We start from the raw sequence: 22,309 nt of genomic DNA, 5'->3' as shown, positions 1-22,309 counted from the left end.
ATTTTATAACACCAATAATCCCTTTGACAATTTGCAACAAGTTTCTTCTGAAATTTTGAGCAATTTTTATGAAAAATTTAGCAATTTTTATATATAAAATATCAGTTATTTAAATTGGAAAGAGTAAAAATTAGTAAAAAATTTAAAAAGAGTCACAAAAAGAAAAAAATTTTCAAATTCATGACACCAATAATCCCTTTGACGATTTGCAACAAGTTTCGTATGAAATTTTGAGCAATTTTTATGAAGAAAACATGAACTATTTAAATTGTAAATAGTAGAAAGTAGTAAAAAACAATTGAAAAATTGTTACCTAGAGATTGAATTTTTTAAATTTAGAAACAAACTTCATTTGAGTATTCGCGAACCTGTTTGTTATGAAATTTTGTGATATTTTTGAAAATAAAATTTTAATTATTTGAATTGTAAATAGTTAAAAATAGTAAAAAGAATTAAAAAAGTGTTACGAGGAGATGGAATTGGTTACATTCAAGAACACAAATCCTATCCTGGTATTGGTTGACTTGTTTCTTGTTAAACTTTTTGCAATTATTTATATAAAATATCAATTATTTAATTTGTACATAGTAAAAATTAGTAAAAAATCAAAGAAGTGTGACAAAAAGAAGAAAATTTTCAAATTTCATAACACCAATAATCCTCTTTGACTATTTGCAACAAGTTTCTCATGAAATTTTGAGCAATTTTTATGTAGAAAACATGAATTATTTAAATTGTCAATACTAGAAAGTATTAAAAAACAATTGAAAAATTTGTTACCTAGAGATTGAATTTTATAAATTTCAGAAACTAATCCCATTTGAGTATCTGCCAACCTGTTTGTTATGGAATTTTGAGATCTTTTTGTACATAAAATTTAAGAACAAAAATGTTATTTTTGTATTGGCCAACTCGTTACTTGTGAAATTTTTTGCAATTTTTATATATAAAATATCAATTATTTAAATTGTAAAGAGTAAAAATTAGTAAAAAATTATAAAAGTGTCACAAAAAGAAGAAAATTTTCAAATTTCATAACACCAATAATCCCTTTGACAATTTGCAACAAGTTTCTTATGAAATTTTGGGCAATTTTTATGAAAAAAACACGATTTATTTAAATTGTAAATGGTAGAAAGTAGTAAAAAATAATTGAAAAATTGTTACCTAGAGATTGAATTTCTTAAAGTGAGAAACAAATTGAATTTGAGTATCCACAAACCTGTTTGTTATTAAATTTTTAGATCTTTTTGTACATAAAACATCAATTATTTGAATTGTAAATAGTTAAAAATAGTAAGAAGAATTAAAAAAGGGTTACCAGGAGATGGAATTTGTCAAATTTAAGAACACAAATCCTTTCCTAGTATTGGCCAACTCGTTACTTGCGAAATTTTTAGCAATTTTTATATATACAGTATCAATTATTTAAATTGTAAAGAGTTAAAATTAGTAAAAAATTAAAAAAGTGTCACAAAAAGAAGAAAATTTTCAAATTTCAAAACACCAATAATCCCTTTGACAATTTGCAACAAGTTTCTTCTTAAATTTTGAGCAATTTTTATGAAAAAAACATGATTTATTTAAATTGTAAATAGTAGAAAGTAGTAAAAAGCAATTGAAAAATTGTTACCTAGAGATTGAATTTTTTAAATTTAGAAACAAATTGCATTTGAGTATTACGAACCTGTTTGTTATGCAAAAAGTGCGACAAAAAGAAGAAAATTTTCAAATATCATAACACCAATAATCCTCTTTGACTATCTGCAATAAGTTTCTCATGAAATTTTGAGCAATTTTTATATACAAAACATGAATTATTTAAATTGTAAATAGTAGAAAGTAGTATAAAACCATTGAAAATTTGTTACCTAGAGATTGAATTTTATAAATTTCAGAAACTAATCCCATTTGAGTATCTGCCAACCTGTTTGTTATGAAATTTTGAGATCTTTTTGTACATATAAGTTCAACTATTTGAATTGTAAATAGTTAAAAATAGTAAAAAGAATTAAAAATTTTTACTAGGAGATGGAATTTGTCAAATTTAAGAACACAAAGCCTATCCTAGTATTGGCCAACTCGTTACTTGCAAAATTTTTAGCAATTTTTATATATAAAATATCAATTATTTAAATTGTAAAGAGTTAAAATTTGCAAAAAATTAAAAAAGTTTCACAAAAAGAAAAAAAATTTCAAATTTCATAACACCAATAATCCCTTTGACAATTTGCAACAAGTTTCTTCTGAAATTTTAAGCAATTTTAATGAAAAAAACATGATTTATTTAAATTGTAAATAGTACAAAGTAGTAAAAAACAATTGAAAGATTGTTACCTAGAGATTGAATTTTTTAAATTTAGAAACAAATTGCATTTGAGTATCCACGAACTTGTTTGTTATGAAATTTTGAGAACTTTTTGTACATAAATGTTTAATTACTTGAATTGTAAATAGTTAAAAATAGTAAAAAGAATTAAAAAAAGGGTTACCAGGAGATGGAATTTGTCAAATTCAAGAACACAAATCCTATCCTAGTATTGGTTAATTTGTTTCTTGTTAAACTTTTTGCAATTTTTTTATATAAAATATCAATTATTTAATTTGTATATAGTAAAAATTAGTAAAAAATTAAAGAAGTGTCACAAAAAGAACAAAATTTTCAAATATCATAACACCAATAATCCTCTTTGACTCTCTGCAACAAGTTTCTGATGAAATTTTGAGCAATTTTTATGTACAAAACATGAATTATTTAAATTGTAAATAGTAGAAAGTAGTATAAAACCATTGAAAATTTGGTATCTAGAGATTGAATTTTATAAATTTCAGAAACTAATCCCATTTGAGTATCTGCCAACCTGTTTGTTATGAAATTTTGAGATCTTTTTGTACATATAAGTTCAACTATTTGAATTGTAAATAGTTAAAAATAGTAAAAAGAATTAAAAAATTGTTACTAGGAGATGGAATTTGTCAAATTTAAGAACACAAATCCTATCCTAGTATTGGCGAACTCGTTACTTGCAAAATTTTTAGCAATTTTTATATATAAAATATCAATTATTTAAATTGTAAAGAGTTAAAATTTGTAAAAAATTAAAAAAGTTTCACAAAAAGAAGAAAATTTTCAAATTTCATAAAACCAATAATCCCTTTGACAATTTGCAACAAGTTTCTTCTGAAATTTTGAGCAATTTTTATGAAAAAAACATGATTTATTTAAATTGTAAATAGTACAAAGTAGTAAAAAACAATTGAAAAATTGTTACCTAGAGATTGAATTTTTTAAATTTAGAAACAAATTGCATTTGAGTATCCACGAAATTGTTTGTTATGAAATTTTGAGATATTTTTGTACATAAAATTTTAATTACTTGAATTGTAAATAATTAAAAATAGTAAAAACAATTAAAAAAGTCTTACCAGGAGATGAAATTTGTCAAATTTAAGAACACAAATCCTGTCCTAGTATTGACCAACTCGTTTCTCGTAAAATTTTTTGCAATTTTTATATATAAAATATAGATTATTTAATTTGTATATAGTAAAAATTAGTAAAAACCTCTTAAAGAAGTACAACAAAAAGAAGAAAATTTTCAAATTTCGTAACACCAATAATCCTCTTTGACTATTTACAACAAATTTTTTCATGAGATTTTGAGAAATTTTTATGTAGAAAACATGAAATATTTAAATTGTAAATAGTAGAAAGTAGTAAAAAACCATTGAAAATTTGTTACCTAGAGATTGAATTTTATAAATTTCAGAAACTAATCCCATTTGAGTATCTGTCAACCTGTTTGTTATGAAATTTTGAGATCTTTTTGTACATATAAGTTCAACTATTTGAATTGTAAATAGTGAAAAATAGTAAAAAGAATTAAAAAATTGTTACCAGGAGATGGAATTTGTCAAATTTAAGAACAAAAATGCTATTCTTGTATTCGCCAAAATTAGTAAAAAAATTTCAGAAATTTATTTTTTAAATTTCAGAAACTAATCCCATTTGAGAATTCGCCAACCTGTTTGTTATGAAATATTGAGATTTTTTGGTACATTCAATTTCAATTATTTGAATTGTAAATAGTTAAAAATAGTAAAAAGAATTAAAAAAGTCGTACCAGGAGATGGAATTTGTCAAATTTAAGAACACAAATCCTATCCTAGTAATGGCCAACTCGTTTCTTGTGATTTTTTTTTTCAATTTTTATATATAAAATATCAATTGTAAATAGTAAAAATTAGTAAAAAATAAAAAAGTGTCACAAAAACAAGAAAATTTTTAAATTTCGTAACACCATTATGTTGGCAAAAGCAATACAAGTCTAAATGTTGAAGTAAGATTTTGATGATGATAAAAGAAGCCTGAAAGCCATCCGGAAGTCAATATGAAGACCATATGTTGTTATGTTTAAAGCTATCTTGTAAAATGTAATTAGATTAGCTAGAATCAGTATTGTACAAAGAAAATTATGGTATTTCTCGAAAAATCAAAGTGATAATCGATTATCACTTAGAATAATAGATTATCCTGAGCTGAACCAATTCATTTTCAAGAAAGCACTGGAATAATCGATTATCACCTCTGATAATGATTATCTGCTCAAAAAAATTGTTTTTCATAAACCCCACTTGAATAATCGATTATCATTAGTGATAATCGATTATCCTGGTCAGTTGGGCGCGACTATTCAACTTTTTGACCTAATTTCTAGAACCCTTATTTAAAGGAACCTCAGAGTTACTTCTCACTTACCTTTTTTGGAAACTAGAGTACTAGTGTTGTGACTGCAAGAGAGTTCTCTGAGTGTTCTCAATAGAAGCTTTGAAAAACCTAGTGTGGGTAGAGCGATAACTTTTCCTGAAAGGTGTTCTAGGAGATTGAGTGCTGCTGTTGTTGCTAGGAAAGCTAAGGTCAAGGTTCTCTGTGTGATTCAGAGAAAGGTGTTCATCTCTTGTGTGATTCAAGAGAGGTGTTTTCTTTCCTTACACTCTTAATATCTGATTGTAAATCTGTTACTTGTTAGTGATTTAGTTAATCTCGTTTTTGAGAGATTAACAACTGGACGTAGGGTCTTTTGATCCCAACCAGTATAAATACTTGTGTTCAATCTTCTTTTCTATCTCTTTATTTCATCTATTATTGTGTTTAAAGAAATTAATTATTGATTTAATTGATAAATTTTGGAAAAATTTTAAAGTATTAATTTTATTACTTAAAAACCAATTCATCCCCCTCTTGGTTTTGTCCGCACGCTCAAACATTCCGCTGCACGATACCAACAATTGGTATCAGAGCTTGCTTTGATAGTTATTCAAAATTTTCGAAAATGGTTGGACAAAATCAAAGCTTTGCTGAGGGTGCCTCTATCAACAGACGTCCTCTATTTACTGGTGAAAATTATCCTTTCTGGAAAGTTAGAATGCAAATTTTTCTGGAATCTGTTGATAGAGGTATTTGGGATGCTGTTTTAAATGGTCCATTTGTTCCTGTTAATATTGTAAATGATGTGCAGGAACCAAAGCCATTTTCGCAATGGACAGCAGACGAAAATAGACGAGCCCAATATGATGTAAAAGCTAAAATATAATTTCATCTGCTTTAACCCTAGATGAGTTTTACAGGATCTCAGTATGCACCAGTGCACAAGAAATGTGGGAAATATTGCGTGTAAACCATGAAGGAACAGACGATGTGAAAAGAGCACGCAAGAACTCCTTGATCCAAGAATACGAAATGTTTCGGGTGTAGCAAGGAGAAACTATATACGATGTGCAGAAACGATTCACACATATCGTCAATCATCTCACAAGTCTAGGTAAAAATTTTGACACTGATGAATTAAATATAAAAGTTCTTAAATCCTTGAACAGGACTTGGCAGCCGAAGGTGCCATCACGGAGTCACAAAACCTTTGGACAATGACAATGGCGGCTCTGTTTGGAAAGCTGAGAGAACATGAGCTTGAATTAGGCAGATTAAATGATGAAGAAGATATTGGAAGAAAGAAGAACATAGCCTTTAAAACCGAGGTGATTAAAGGCAAAAGGCAAAAGGAAGAAGAAGATTCGGATGACGATGAAAAGGTATGAGACACAATAATATTTACTTGATTGATCTTGATAATGCATCATCTAGTGATATAACTTGTTTGGTTGTTAAAGAAGAAAATCCTTGGTTATGGCATAAACGAGCTGCTCATATTAACATGCAACAATTAAACAAACTGATTTCTAAAGAATTAGTAATTGGATTGCCTAAAATAAAGTTTTAAAAAGATAAACTATGTGATGCATGTCAAAAAGGAAAACAAGTAAAATCTTCATTTCATTCAAAAAATGTGATTTCTACATCAAAATCTTTAGAACTTTTGCATATGGATTTGTTTGGTCCTTCAAGGACAAAAAGCTTTGGAGGAAATTATTATGCTTTTGTTATTGTTGATGATTACTCACGATATACATGGACTTTCTTTCTCACACTAAAAAGTGAGGCATTTAAAGCTTTTAAAAAGTTTGCAAAAGTAGTTCAAAATGAAAAAGATTTGAAAATTAAAGTTTTAAGAAGTGATCATGGTGGAGAATCTCAAAATGAATTATTTGAAAACTTTTGTGAAGAAAACGGAATTATGCATAATTTTTCTGCACCTAGAACTCCTCAACAAAATGGAGTTGTAGAAAGGAAAAATAGATCTTTAGAAGAATTAGCTCGCACAATGTTGAACGAATATGATGTGCCTAAATATTTTTGGGCTGATGTTGTGAGCACAGCTTGTTATGTATTAAATAGAATGCTCATTAGACCAATTTTAAAAGTTACCCCCTATGAATTGTTTAAAGGAAGAAAGCCTAATGTAGCACATTTAAAAATATTTGGATGCAAATGCTTTCTTCTAAATAACGAAAAAGAAAATTTGGGTAAATTTGATTCTAAAGCTGATGAAGCTATTTTCTTAGGATATTCATTAACTAGTAAAGCCTATAGGATTTTTAATAGAAGAACCTTGAATATGGAAGAATCTGTGCATGTTGTTTTTGATGAAATTGTGGACCTTGAGGAGAACCCTCTTGAGTCAAATAAAACAAATGCAGGTGATGAAGAATATTTCAAAGAAGCCCTTGATGAGATATATCTAAATGAAAATCCACTGACTGAACCTGAAGATCTTGCCAAAAGCTGGAAATCACCTAGAGGATTATCTCTAGAAAATGTCATTGGAGATATATCAAAGGGAGTAGTTACTAGAAATATGTCAAATTTTTGTATGACTGTTGCCTTTGTTTCACAGATAGAACCCAAAAGTGTAGACAAAGCTCTTCAAGATGATCAATGGTGCATAGCAATGCAAGAAGAGCTGAATCAATTTGAAAGGAATGAAGTTTGGGAACTCATTCCTAGGGATGATTCACACCAAGTCATAGGAACAAAATAGGTGTTCAGAAACAAGCTGGATGAGGATGGAAACATCACTAAAAACAAAGCCAGACTTGTAGCAAAGGGATACAGACAAGAAGAAGGTATAGACTATGATGAGACTTATGCTCCAGTTGCCAGGTTAGAAGCTATACGTTTACTTCTTGCCTATGCTTCTCTCATGAAATTTAAATTATATCAGATGGATGTCAAAAGTGCTTTTTTAAATGGATTTATAAAAGAAAATGTGTATGTTGAACAACCACCTGGCTTTGAAGACTATAAGTTTCCTAATCACATTTATAAATTAAAAAAAGAATTGTATGGATTAAAACAAGCACCTAGATCTTGGTATGAACGATTAAGTACATTTTTGCTAGAAAATGATTTTGAAAGAGGTAAAATTGATTTAACTCTGTTTATTAGTAAATGAGCATATTTTGCTAGTTCAGATTTATGTAGATGACATAATATTTGGGTCTACTGATAGTTCACTATGTAAAGGCTTTGCAAGCATAATGCAGGGAGAGTTTGAAATGTCAATGATGGGAGAATTGACATTCTTTTTGGGTCTTCAAATTAAGCAAATGGAAAATGGAACTTTCATTTCTCAATCTAAGTACTGTAAAGAAGTACTTAAGAAATTTGGAATGGATACTGCTAAGGAAGCAAGTACTCCTATGGGAACCTCCTGCTACTTAGACAAAGATGAATCAGGAATAGAGGTAAATCAAACTATGTTTAGAGGCATGATAGGTTCTTTGTTGTATCTTACTGCAAGTAGGCCTGATATTATGCATTTTGTATGTGTGTGTGCTCGATTTCAAGCCAATCCAAAAGAATCACATCTTACTGCAGTAAAAAGAATTTTAAAATACTTTAAAGGAACTGCATGTTTTGGACTTTGGTATCCTTCAGGAGCATCTCCTAATTTGATAGGCTATTCAGATGCTGATTATGGTGGCGGTAAAATAGATAGAAAAAGTACCAGTGGTACCTATCACCTCCTAGGTAGTTCATTAGTCTCTTGGCACTCGAAGAAACAAGCTTGTGTGGCTTTGTCAACTACAGAGGCTGAATACATAGCAGCTGGAAACTGTTGTGCTCAAATTTTTTGGATGAAACAACAACTAGAAGATTATAATATCTTTCTAAATCACATACCTCTGAAATGTGATAATACCAGTGCTATTAATTTAACCAAAAATCCCATAATGCACTCTAGGACAAAGCACATTGAAATAAGGCATCATTTCCTAAGAGATCACATTAATAAAGGAAATTGTGAGATAAAATACGTAGATACAAAGCATCAATTAGCTGATATCTTTACCAAACCTTTAGCTAAAGATAGATTTTATGAACTAAGAAGAGACTTAGGCATATTATAGATCTCTTAAATTGTCAAAAACTCAAAATCCTTAAAAAATCCGAAAAATAGCGTCAATAATCGATTATAAGTGTCAATAATCGATTATCAGACACTCTTAAAAATTCCCAAAACATTCTGGAATAATCGATTATCTGGAGACATAATCGATTATCCTTAAACTTCTCAGCCTTAAAATTCAAAAATGTTCTGTAATAATCCATTATTTGGGGCAATAATCGATTATCCTTAATTTTGAGCCAAAAATCAAAAACTCATTGGAATAATCGATTATCACTTAGGATAATCGATTATCAGCTCGTCAAGATTCATATTTTGCCCAGAACATGAACCAATAATCGATTATCATCTTAGGATAATCGATTATTACACGTTGTTGGACCAAATAATTTTAAAAACTAGCCGTTGCAACGGTTATATTTGCATCAAATCGCGTGTATATGGCCGTTGGAGACTCTTCTCTATAAATATGAGCCATTTTTCTCACTAGAACACTTTTTTCTCTCCATCAACACTCAAAGTTTTCTCATTTTCTCATTTTCTCATTTCTCAAAAACTCACAAAAACTTCCCTCTCCTTTACCTCAACCATGGTTGAATCCTCTCGTAGAAAGATTCCTACACGCAGAAGGACTGCATCTCGTGCCTCTCAACCCTCAACTGCACCTCGAACAGCTTCCATTGAAGGATGGATTTCGGATGAAGAAAGAAGATCTGAATTCATCACATTGTGGAAAGACAAACCCCTCATCACTACAAAATTCATCCAGTCTCAATGGTTTGTAAATCGCCATTTCACAATTCAAAATTTTCTGGGTGAACAAGGTGTGAAATTCTTCACAGAGATGCAAGGCATCTACTACCCTGATTTGGTACGAGCCTTCTACTTCAATTAAAAATTCAGAGATGGAGTTGGGTTCACAAAGGTGAAAGGTGTCAACATTATTCTAGATGATGATATTTGGGAAAATGTTGCACAATTTCCCATTCATGATGGCACATCCCCAATCCTCACAACTGGCATTGAAGGGTTCAACAAAATTTTTGCATATAGATCCTTTATGCGATGCCCAGATCAAGAAATAGGCCATCAATTGCTAGCCGGACCTCTCAAAATCGATGAGCGTCTACTTCACTATCTCATTATTTGGATTCTATGGCCACGTGGTACAAACCACGCACAGTGCAGTGAAGCAGATCTTATGATCATCTATGCCATGCTCAACCACATTCCTATCTATTGGCCAAGCATCATTCTTGACACCATGCTCAAAGCCAAGAGATTGCCTCAATATCCTCTCCCATATTCGTTGCTCATCTCTCGTATTTGTGAGTATAAAGGGGTAAATGTCTCTGATGAACAGTCTCATAAGACAACTGCAGCCAACAAAATTGCGGAAAACTCCTTGAAGCAGATGAAGTTTATTCCTTTTGGGAATACCTACATTCACAAGGATGATATGCCTTCCTCGGACAATGAAGAAGAAGAAAATCCTCCCACTGCTCCTATTCATCCTGTTGACACAAATATTGGATCATCCAGTGGTGTTGGTGGCTCATCTTCTTCTTTAGAGGATCACATTTTAAATGTCAACCAAAGACTTGAAGAATTCTTTCTTCTCTCCACTCATAGACATGAAGAAGTCACTAGCTTAATTAGAGGATTAGATTCTAGGATCTCTAACTTAGAACATAAATTTGATAAATATGAGGAAGATAATGACATGAGTCAAGACTTTTAAAAGTCTATATCATAGTCTATTTTTTTGCAATTGTAATATGTTTTCCAGTTTTATTATTTTTTTTCAATAAAAGTATATTTGTCTTGTTATTCTTTACCATTGCCTAATTGAGGGGGAGCTTCCTCATTAAAACTTTTTTCATATGATCAAAACAGGGGGAGAAAAAGTTTAAACGTTTAAACCAAACAGTGCTACTAACAAATCTACTTGTAAGATATTTTGATTGCAGATACTTTAAACATATTGTTTTGATCATCATCAAAAAAGGGGAGATTGTTGGCAAAAGCAATACAAGTCTAAATGCTGAAGCAAGATTTTGATGATGATAAAAGAAGACTGAAAGCCATCCGGAAGTCAATATGAAGACCATGTGTTGTTATGTTTAAACCTATCTTGTAAAATGTAATTAGATTAGTTAGAACCAGTATTGTACAAAGAAAATTCTGGTATTTCTCAAAAAATCAAAGTGATAATCGATTATCCTGAGCTGAACCAGTTCCTTTTCAAGCAAGCATTGGAATAATCGATTATCACCTCTGATAATCGATTATCTGCTCAAAAAATTTGTTTTTCATAAACCACACTGGAATAATCGATTGTCACTAGTGATAACTGGTCAGTTGGGTGCGACTGTTCAACTTTTTGACCTAATTTCTGGAACCCCTATTTAAAAGAACCTCAGAGTTACTTCTCACTTAGCTTTTTGAGAAGCTAGAGTACTAGTGTTGTGACTGCAAGAGAGTTCTCTGAGTGTTCTCAATAGAAGCTTTGAAAAACCTAGTGTGGGTATAGCGATAACTTTTACTGAGAGGTGTTCTAGGAGATTGAGTGCTGCTGCTGTTGCTAGGAAAGCTAAGGTCAAGGTTCTCTGTGTGATTCAGAGAAAGGTGTTCATCTCTTGTGTGATTCAAGAGAGGTGTTTTCTTTCCTTACACTCTTAATATCTGATTGTAAATCTGTTACTTGTTAGGGATTTAGTTAATCTCGTTTTTGAGAGATTAATAACTAGACGTAGGGTCTTTTTATCCGAACCAGTATAAATACTTGTGTTCAATCTTCTTCTCTATCTCTTTATTTCATCTATTATTGTGTTTAAAGAAATTAATTATTGATTTAATTGATAAATTTTGGAAAATTTTAAAGTATTAATTTTATTACTTAAAAACCAATTCACCCCCCTCTTGGGTTTGTCCACACGCTCAAACATTCCGCTGCGCGATACCAACACATTAATCCCCTTTGACTAGTTGCAATAAGTTTCTTCTGAAATTTTGAGTAATTTTCATGAAAAAAACATGATTTATTTAAATTGTAAATAGTGGAAAGTAGTAAAAAACAATTGAAAATTTTTTACCTACAAATTGAATTTTTTAAATTTAGAAACAAATTGAATTTGAGTATCCACGAACCTGTTTGTTATGAAATTTTGAGATCTTTTTGTACATAAAATTTTAATTACTTGAATTGTAAATAGTTAAAAATAGTAAAAAGAATTAAAAAGGGTTACTAGGAGATGGAATTTGTCAAATTCAAGAACACAAATCCTATCCTAGTGTTGGTTAACTTGTTTCTTGTTAAACTTTTTGCAATTTTTTTATATAAAATATCATTTATTTAATATGTATATAGTAAAAATCAGTAAAAAAATTAAAGAAGTGTGCCAAAAAGAAGAAAATTTTCATAACACCAATAATTCTCTTTGACTTTTTGCAACAAGTTTTTCATGAAATTTTGAGCAATTTTTATGTGAAAACAAAAATTATTTAAATTGTAAATAGTAGAAAGTAGTAAAAAACCATTGAAAATATGTTACCTAGAGATTGAATTTTATAAATTTCAGAAACTAATCCCATTTGAGTATCCGCGAACCTGTTTGTTGTGAAATTTTGAGATATTTTTGTATATAAAATTTTAATTACTTGAATTGTAAATAGTTAAAAATAGTAAAAAGAACTAAAAAAGGGTTACCAAGATATGGAATTTGTCAAATTCAAGAACACAAATCCTATCCTAGTATTGGTTAACTTGTTTCTTGTTAAACTTTTTGCAATTTTTTATATAAAATATCAATTATTTAATTTGTATATAGTAAAAATTAGTAAAAAATTAAAGAAGTGTGACAAAAAGAAGAAAATTTTCAAATTTCATAACACCAATAATCCTCTTTGACTATTTGCAACAAGTTTCTCATGAAATTTTGAGCAATTTTTAAGTAGAAAACATGAATTATTTAAATTGTAAACAGTAGAAAGTAGTAAAAAACCATTGAAAATTTGTTACTTAGAGATCGAATTTTATAAATTTCAGAAACTAATCCCATTTGAGTATCTGCCAACCTGTTTGTTATGAAATTTTGAGATCTTTTTGTACATATCAGTTCAATTATTTGAATTGCAAATAGTTAAAAATAGTAAAAAGAATTAAAAAATTGATACCAAGAGATGGAATTTATCAAATTTAAGAGCACAAATCCTATGCTAGTATTGACCAACTCGTTACTTGTGAAATTTTTTGCAATTTCTATATATAAAATATCAATTATTTAAATTGTAAAGAGTAAAAATTAGTAAAACATTAAAAAAGTGTCACAAAAAGAAGAAAATTTTCAAATTTCATAACACCAGTAATCCCTTTGACAATTTGCAACAAGTTTCTTCTGAAATTTTGAGCAATTTTTATGAAAAAAACATGAATTATGTAAATGGAAAATAGTAGAAAGTAGAAAAAAACAATAGAAAATTTGTTACCTAGAGAAAGAATTTTTTAAATTTAGAAAAAAATTGCATTTGAGTATCCGCGAACCTGTTTGTTATGAAATTTTGAGATATTTTTGTATATAAAATTTTAATTACTTGAATTGTAAATAGTTAAAAATAGTAAAAAGAAATAAAAAAGGGTTACCAAGATATGCAATTTGTCAAATTCAAGAACACAAATCCTATCCTAGTATTGGTTAACTTGTTTCTTGTTAAACTTTTTGCAATTTTTTTATATAAAATATCAATTATTTAATTTGTATATAGTAAAAATTAGTAAAAAATTAAAGAAGTGTGACAAAAAGAAGAAAATTTTCAAATTTCATAACACCAATAATCCTCTTTGACTATTTGCAACAAGTTTCTCATGAAATTTTGAGCAATTTTTAAGTAGAAAACATGAATTATTTAAATTGTAAACAGTAGAAAGTAGTAAAAAACCATTGAAAATTTGTTACCTAGAGATCGAATTTTATAAATTTCAGAAACTAATCCCATTTGAGTATCTGCCAACCTGTTTGTTATGAAATTTTGAGATCTTTTTATACATATAACTTCAATTATTTGAATTGTAAATAGTTAAAAATAATAAAAAGAATTAAAAAATTGTTACTAGGAGATGAAATTTGTCAAATTTAAGAACACAAATCCTATCCTAGTACTGGCCAACTCGTTACTTGTGAAATCTTTTGCAATTTTTATATATAAAATATCAATTATTTAAATTGTAAAGAGTAAGAATTAGTAAAAAATTAAAAAAAATGTCACAAAAAGAAGCAAATTTTCAAATTTCATAACACCAATAATCCCTTTGACAATTTGCAACAAGTTTCTTCTGACATTTTGAGCAATTTTTATAAAAAAAACATGATTTATTTAAATTGTAAATAGTAGAAAGTAGTAAAAAACAATTGAAAAATTGTTACCTAGAGATTGAATTTTTTAAATCTAGAAACAAATTGCATTTGAGTATCCGCGAACCTGTTTTTTATGAAATTTTGAGATATTTTTGTACATAAAATTTTAATTACTTGAATTGTAAATAGTTAAAAATAGTAAAAGGAATTAAAAAAGGGTTATCAGGAGATGGAATTTGTCAAATTCAACAACACAAATCCTATCCTAGTATTGGTTAACTTGTTTCTTGTTAAACTTTTTGCAATTTGTTTATGTAAAATATCAATTATTTAATTTGTATATAGCAAAAATTAGTAAAAAATTAAAGAAGTGTGAGAAAAAGAAGAAAATTTTCAAATTTCTTAACACCAATAATCCTCTTTGAGTATTTGCAACAAGTTTCTCATGAAATTTTGAGCAATTTGTATGTAGAAAACATGAATTATTTAAATTGTAAACAGTAGAAAGTACTAAAAAACCATTGAAAATTTGTTACCTAGAGATCAAATTTTATAAATTTCAGAAACTAATCCCATTTGAGTATCTGCCAACGTATTTGTTATGAAATTTTGAGATCTTTTTGTACATATAAGTTGAATTATTTGAATTGTAAATAGTTAAACATAGTAAAAAGAATTAAAAAATTTTTACTAGGAGATGTAATTTGTCAAATTTAAGAACACAAATCCTATCCTAGTACTGGCCAACTCGTTACTTGTGATTTTTTTTTCAATCTTTATATATAAAATATCAATTATCTAAATTGGAAAGAGTAAAAATTAGTAAAAAATTAAAAAAGTGTAACAAAAAGAAGAATATTTTCAAATTTCATAACGACAATAATCCCTTTGACAATTTGCAACAAGTTTCTTCTGAAATTTTGAGCAATTTTTATATATAAAATATCAGTTATTTAAATTGGAAAGAGTAAAAATTAGTAAAAAATTTAAAAAGTGTCACAAAAAGAAGAAAATTTTCAAATTCATGACACCAATAATCCCTTTGACAATTTGCAACATGTTTCGTATGAAATTTTGAGCAATTTTTATGAAGAAAACATGAACTATTTAAATTGTAAATAGTAGAAAGTAGTAAAAAACAATTGAAAAATTGTTACCTAGAGATTGAATTTTTTAAATTTAGCAACAAACTTCATTTGAGTATTCGCGAACCTGTTTGTTATGAAATTTTGTGATATTTTTGAAAATAAAATTTTAATTATTTGAATTGTAAATAGTTAAAAATAGTAAAAAGAATTAAAAAAGTGTTACGAGGAGATGGAATTGGTTACATTCAAGAACACAAATCCTATCCTGGTATTGGTTGACTTGTTTCTTGTTAAACTTTTTGCAATTATTTATATAAAATATCAATTATTTAATTTGTACATAGTAAAAATTAGTAAAAAATCAAAGAAGTGTGACAAAAAGAAGAAAATTTTCAAATTTCATAACACCAATAATCCTCTTTGACTATTTGCAACAAGTTTCTCATGAAATTTTGAGCAATTTTTATGTAGGAAACATGAATTATTTAAATTGTCAATACTAGAAAGTATTAAAAAACAATTGAAAAATTTGTTACCTAGAGATTGAATTTTATAAATTTCAGAAATTAATCCCATTTGAGTATCTGCCAACCTGTTTGTTATGGAATTTTGAGATCTTTTTGTACATAAAAGTTCAATTATTTGAATTGTAAATAGTTAAAAATAGTAAAAGTAATTAAAAAATTGTTAGCAGGAGATGGGATTTGTCAAATTTAAGAACAAAAATGTTATTTTTGTATTGGCCAACTCGTTACTTGTGAAATTTTTTACAATTTTTATATATAAAATATCAATTATTTAAATTGTAAAGAGTAAAAATTAGTAAAAAATTATAAAAGTGTCACAAAAAGAAGAAAATTTTCAAATTTCATAACACCAATAATCCCTTTGACAATTTGCAACAAGTTTCTTCTGAAATTTTGGGCAATTTTTATGAAAAAAACACGATTTATTTAAATTGTAAATAGTAGAAAGTAGTAAAAAATAATTGAAAAATTGTTACCTAGAGATTGAATTTCTTAAAGTGAGAAACAAATTGAATTTGAGTATCCACAAACCTGTTTGTTATGAAATTTTGAGATCTTTTTGTACATAAAACATCAATTATTTGAATTGTAAATAGTTAAAAATAGTAAGAAGAATTAAAAAAGGGTTACCAGGAGATGGAATTTGTCAAATTTAAGAACACAAATCCTATCCTAGTATTGGCCAACTCGTTACTTGCGAAATTTTTAGCAATTTTTATATATAAAATATCAATTATTTAAATTGTAAAGAGTTAAAATTAGTAAAAAATTAAAAAAGTGTCACAAAAAGAAGAAAATTTTCATATTTCACAACACCAATAATCCCTTTGACAATTTGCAACAAGTTTCTTCTTAAATTTTGAGCAATTTTTATGAAAAAAACATGATTTATTTAAATTGTAAATAGTAGAAAGTAGTAAAAAGCAATTGAAAAATTGTTACCTAGAGATTGAATTTTTTAAATTTAGAAACAAATTGCATTTGAGTATTACGAACCTGTTTGTTATGCAAAAAGTGCGACAAAAAGAAGAAAATTTTCAAATATCATAACACCAATAATCCTCTTTGACTATCTGCAATAAGTTTCTCGTGAAATTTTGAGCAATTTTTATATACAAAACATGAATTATTTAAATTGTAAATAGTAGAAAGTAGTATAAAACCATTGAAAATTTGTTACCTAGAGATTGAATTTTATAAATTTCAGAAACTAATCCCATTTGAGTATCTGCCAACCTGTTTGTTATGAAATTTTGAGATCTTTTTGTACATATAAGTTCAACTATTTGAATTGTAAATAGTTAAAAATAGTAAAAAGAATTAAAAAATTTTACTAGGAGATGGAATTTGTCAAATTTAAGAACACAAAGCCTATCCTAGTATTGGCCAACTCGTTACTTGCAAAATTTTTAGCAATTTTTATATATAAAATATCAATTATTTAAATTGTAAAGAGTTAAAATTTGTAAAAAATTAAAAAAGTTTCACAAAAAGAAAAAAAATTTCAAATTTCATAACACCAATAATCCCTTTGACAATTTGCAACAAGTTTCTTCTGAAATTTTAAGCAATTTTAATGAAAAAAACATGATTTATTTAAATTGTAAATAGTACAAAGTAGTAAAAAACAATTGAAAGATTGTTACCTAGAGATTGAATTTTTTAAATTTAGAAACAAATTGCATTTGAGTATCCACGAACTTGTTTGTTATGAAATTTTGAGAACTTTTTGTACATAAAAGTTTAATTACTTGAATTGTAAATAGTTAAAAATAGTAAAAAGAATTAAAAAAATGGTTACCAGGAGATGGAATTTATCAAATTCAAGAACACAAATCCTATCCTAGTATTGGTTAATTTGTTTCTTGTTAAACTTTTTGCAATTTTTTTATATAAAATATCAATTATTTAATTTGTATATAGTAAATATTAGTAAAAAATTAAAGAAGTGTCACAAAAAGAAGAAAATTTTCGAATATCATAACACCAATAATCCTCTTTGACTCTCTGCAACAAGTTTCTGATGAAATTTTGAGCAATTTTTATGTACAAAACATGAATTATTTAAATTGTAAATAGTAGAAAGTAGTATAAAACCATTGAAAATTTGTTACCTAGAGATTGAATTTTATAAATTTCAGAAAATAATCCCATTTGAGTATCTGCCAACCTGTTTGTTATGAAATTTTGAGATCTTTTTGTACATATAAGTTCAACTATTTGAATTGTAAATAGTTAAAAATAGTAAAAAGAATTAAAAAATTGTTACTAGGAGATGGAATTTGTCAAATTTAAGAACACAAATCCTATCCTAGTATTGGCCAACTCGTTACTTGCAAAATTTTTAGCAATTTTTATATATAAAATATCAATTATTTAAATTGTAAAGAGTTAAAATTTGTAAAAAATTAAAAAAAGTTTCACAAAAAGAAGAAAATTTTCAAATTTCATAACACCAATAATCCCTTTGACAATTTGCAACAAGTTTCTTCTGAAATTTTGAGCAATTTTTATGAAAAAAACATGATTTATTTAAATTGTAAATAGTACAAAGTAGTAAAAAACAATTGAAAAATTGTTACCTAGAGATTGAATTTTTTAAATTTAGAAACAAATTGCATTTGAGTATCCACGAAATTGTTTGTTATGAAATTTTGAGATATTTTTGTACATAAAATTTTAATTACTTGAATTGTAAATAGTTAAAAATAGTAAAAACAATTAAAAAAGTCTTACCAGGAGATGAAATTTGTCAAATTTAAGAACACAAATCCTGTCCTAGTATTGACCAACTCGTTTCTCGTAAAATTTTTTGCAATTTTTATATATAAAATATCAATTATTTAATTTGTATATAGTAAAAATTAGTAAAAAATTAAAGAAGTGTGAGAAAAAGAAGAAAATTTTCAAATTTCATAACACCAATAATCCTCTTTGACTATTTGCAACAAGTTTCTCATGAAATTTTGAGCAATTTTTATGTAGAAAACATGAATTATTTAAATTGTAAATAGTAGAAAGTAGTAAAAAACAATTCAATTTTTTTTTTACCTAGATATGGAATTTTATAAATTTCAGAAACTAATCCCATTAGAGTATCTGCCAACCAGTTTGTTATGGAATTTTGAGATCTTTTTGTACATATAAGTTCAATTATTTGAATTGTAAATATTAGAGAATAGTAAAAAGAATTAAAAGATTGTTACCAGGAGATGAATTTGTCAAATTTAAGAACACAAATTCTATCCTAGTATTGGCCAACTCTTTACTTGTGAAATTTTTTGCAATTTTTATATATAAAATATAGATTATTTAATTTGTATATAGTAAAAATTAGTAAAAACCTCTTAAAGAAGTTCAACTATTTGAATTGTAAATAGTGAAAAATAGTAAAAAGAATTAAAAAATTGTTACCAGGAGATGGAATTTGTCAAATTTAAGAACAAAAATGCTATTCTTGTATTCGCCAAAATTAGTAAAAAAATTTCAGAAATTTATTTTTTAAATTTCAGAAACTAATCCCATTTGAGAATTCGCCAACCTGTTTGTTATGAAATATTGAGATTTTTTGGTACATTCAATTTCAATTATTTCAATTATTTGAATTGTAAGAATTAAAAAAGTCTTACCAAGAGATGGAATTTGTCAATTTAAGAACACAAATCCTATCCTAGTAATGGCCAACTCGTTTCTTGTGATTTTTTTTTTCAATTTTTATATATAAAATATCAATTGTAAATAATAAAAATTAGTAAAAAATAAAAAAGTGTCACAAAAACAAGAAAATTTTTAAATTTCGTAACACCATTATGTTGGCAAAAGCAATACAAGTCTAAATGCTGAAGTAAGATTTTGATGATGATAAAAGAAGCCTGAAAGCCATCCGGAAGTCAATATGAAGACCATATGTTGTTATGTTTAAAGCTATCTTGTAAAATGTAATTAGATTAGTTAGAATCAGTATTGTACAAAGAAAATTATGGTATTTCTCGAAAAATCAAAGTGATAATCGATTATCACTTAGAATAATAGATTATCCTGAGCTGAACCAATTCATTTTCAAGAAAGCACTGGAATAATCGATTATCACCTCTGATAATGATTATCTGCTCAAAAAAATTGTTTTTCATAAACCCCACTTGAATAATCGATTATCATTAGTGATAATCGATTATCCTGGTCAGTTGGGCGCGACTATTCAACTTTTTGACCTAATTTCTGGAACCCTTATTTAAAGGAACCTCAGAGTTACTTCTCACTTACCTTTTTTAGAAACTAGAGTACTAGTGTTGTGACTGCAAGAGAGTTCTCTGAGTGTTCTCAATAGAAGCTTTGAAAAACCTAGTGTGGGTAGAGCGATAACTTTTCTGAAAGGTGTTCTAGGAGATTGAGTGCTGCTGTTGTTGCTAGGAAAGCTAAGGTCAAGGTTCTCTGTGTGATTCAGAGAAAGGTGTTCATCTCTTGTGTGATTCAAGAGAGGTGTTTTCTTTCCTTACACTCCTAATATCTGATTGTAAATCTGTTACTTGTTAGTGATTTAGTTAATCTCGTTTTTGAGAGATTAACAACTGGACGTAGGGTCTTTTGATCCCAACCAGTATAAATACTTGTGTTCAATCTTCTTCTCTATCTCTTTATTTCATCTATTATTGTGTTTAAAGAAATTTATTATTGATTTAATTGATAAATTTTGGAAAAATTTTAAAGTATTAATTTTATTACTTAAAAACCAATTCACCCCCCTCTTGGTTTTGTCCGCACGCTCAAACATTCCGCTGCACGATACCAACAATTGGTATTAGAGCTTGCTTTGATAGTTATTCAAAATTTTCGAAAATGGTTGGACAAAATCAAAGCTTTGCTGAGGGTGCCTCTATCAACAGACATCCTCTATTTACTAGTGAAAATTATCCTTTTTGGAAAGTTAGAATGCAAATTTTTCTGGAATCTGTTGATAGAGGTATTTGGGATGCTGTTTTAAATGGTCCATTTGTTCCTGTTAATATTGTAAATGATGTGCAGGAACCAAAGCCATTTTCGCAATGGACAGCAGACGAAAATAGACGAGCCCAATATGATGTAAAAGCTAAAATATAATTTCATCTGCTTTAACCCTAGATGAGTTTTACAGGATCTCAGTATGCACCAGTGCACAAGAAATGTGGGAAATATTGCGTGTAAACCATGAAGGAACAGACGATGTGAAAAGAGCACGCAAGAACTCCTTGATCCAAGAATACGAAATGTTTCGGGTGTAGCAAGGAGAAACTATATACGATGTGCAGAAACGATTCACACATATCGTCAATCATCTCACAAGTCTAGGTAAAAATTTTGACACTGATGAATTAAATATAAAAGTTCTTAAATCCTTGAACAGGACTTGGCAGCCGAAGGTGCCATCACGGAGTCACAAAACCTTTGGACAATGACAATGGCGGCTCTGTTTGGAAAGCTGAGAGAACATGAGCTTGAATTAGGCAGATTAAATGATGAAGAAGATATTGGAAGAAAGAAGAACATAGCCTTTAAAACCGAGGTGATTAAAGGCAAAAGGCAAAAGGAAGAAGAAGATTCGGATGACGATGAAAATCTTAGTCTTATGATTAAGAAATTTACAAAATTCATGAAGGCCAAAGGTAAAAATTAATTCAAGAGCAACAAGAAGGATAATCAAGGATCATCCTCAAATTTCAAATGCTACGGATGTGGAGATTCTGGACACATCAAAGCTTACTGCCCAAATTCAAAGAAAAGTGAAGAAAAGAAGGGTAGAAAATTCTTCAAAAAGAAAGCATACATAGCTTGGGAAGACAATGCCTCAAGCTCATCAAATTCTAGTGATTCTGAAACTGAAGAAGCAAATCTATGTTTGATGGCTAATCATGATGATTCTAACAGTGAGGTAAATTCTACTTACTATGAAAATGACTATGATGATTTGTATGATGCTTTTCAACAATTACTTATTAAATCTAGTAAATTGGATACTGCTCATAAAAAGTTAAAATCTGATTTTAAAGATTTACAAAGTAAATTCGAAAAATCTCTTGAAGAAGAAGAATTTTTGAAAAACAAAATTTCAAATTTAGAAAATAAAGAAACTGATGAATGTGCTTCATGTAAAAGTTACATGTTTGATATATGTATTTTGGAAAAACATCTTGAAGATGCTTTAGAAAATAAAAACTGTGAAAAGTTTAAAATCAAGAAAAACCCAAATAAGACCAAGCATGCTCATAATCATAGTTTTAAAAGGTATGAGACACAATAATATTTACTTGATTGATCTTGATAATGCATCATCTAGTGATATAACTTGTTTGGTTGTTAAAGAAGAAAATCCCTGGTTATGGCATAAACGAGCTGCTCATATTAACATGCAACAATTAAACAAACTGATTTCTAAAGAATTAGTAATTGGATTGCCTAAAATAAAGTTTGAAAAAGATAAACTATTAGATGCATGTCAAAAAGGAAAACAAGTAAAATCTTCATTTCATTCAAAAAATGTGATTTCTACATCAAAACCT

The sequence above is a fragment of the Vigna unguiculata genome, chromosome 10, assembly GCF_037176805.1.
Source record: "Vigna unguiculata cultivar grain cowpea cultivar isolate G323 ecotype 2 chromosome 10, ASM3717680v1, whole genome shotgun sequence".
Lineage (NCBI taxonomy): Eukaryota > Viridiplantae > Streptophyta > Magnoliopsida > Fabales > Fabaceae > Vigna > Vigna unguiculata.
Note: the sequence above shows the minus strand (reverse complement) of the source record.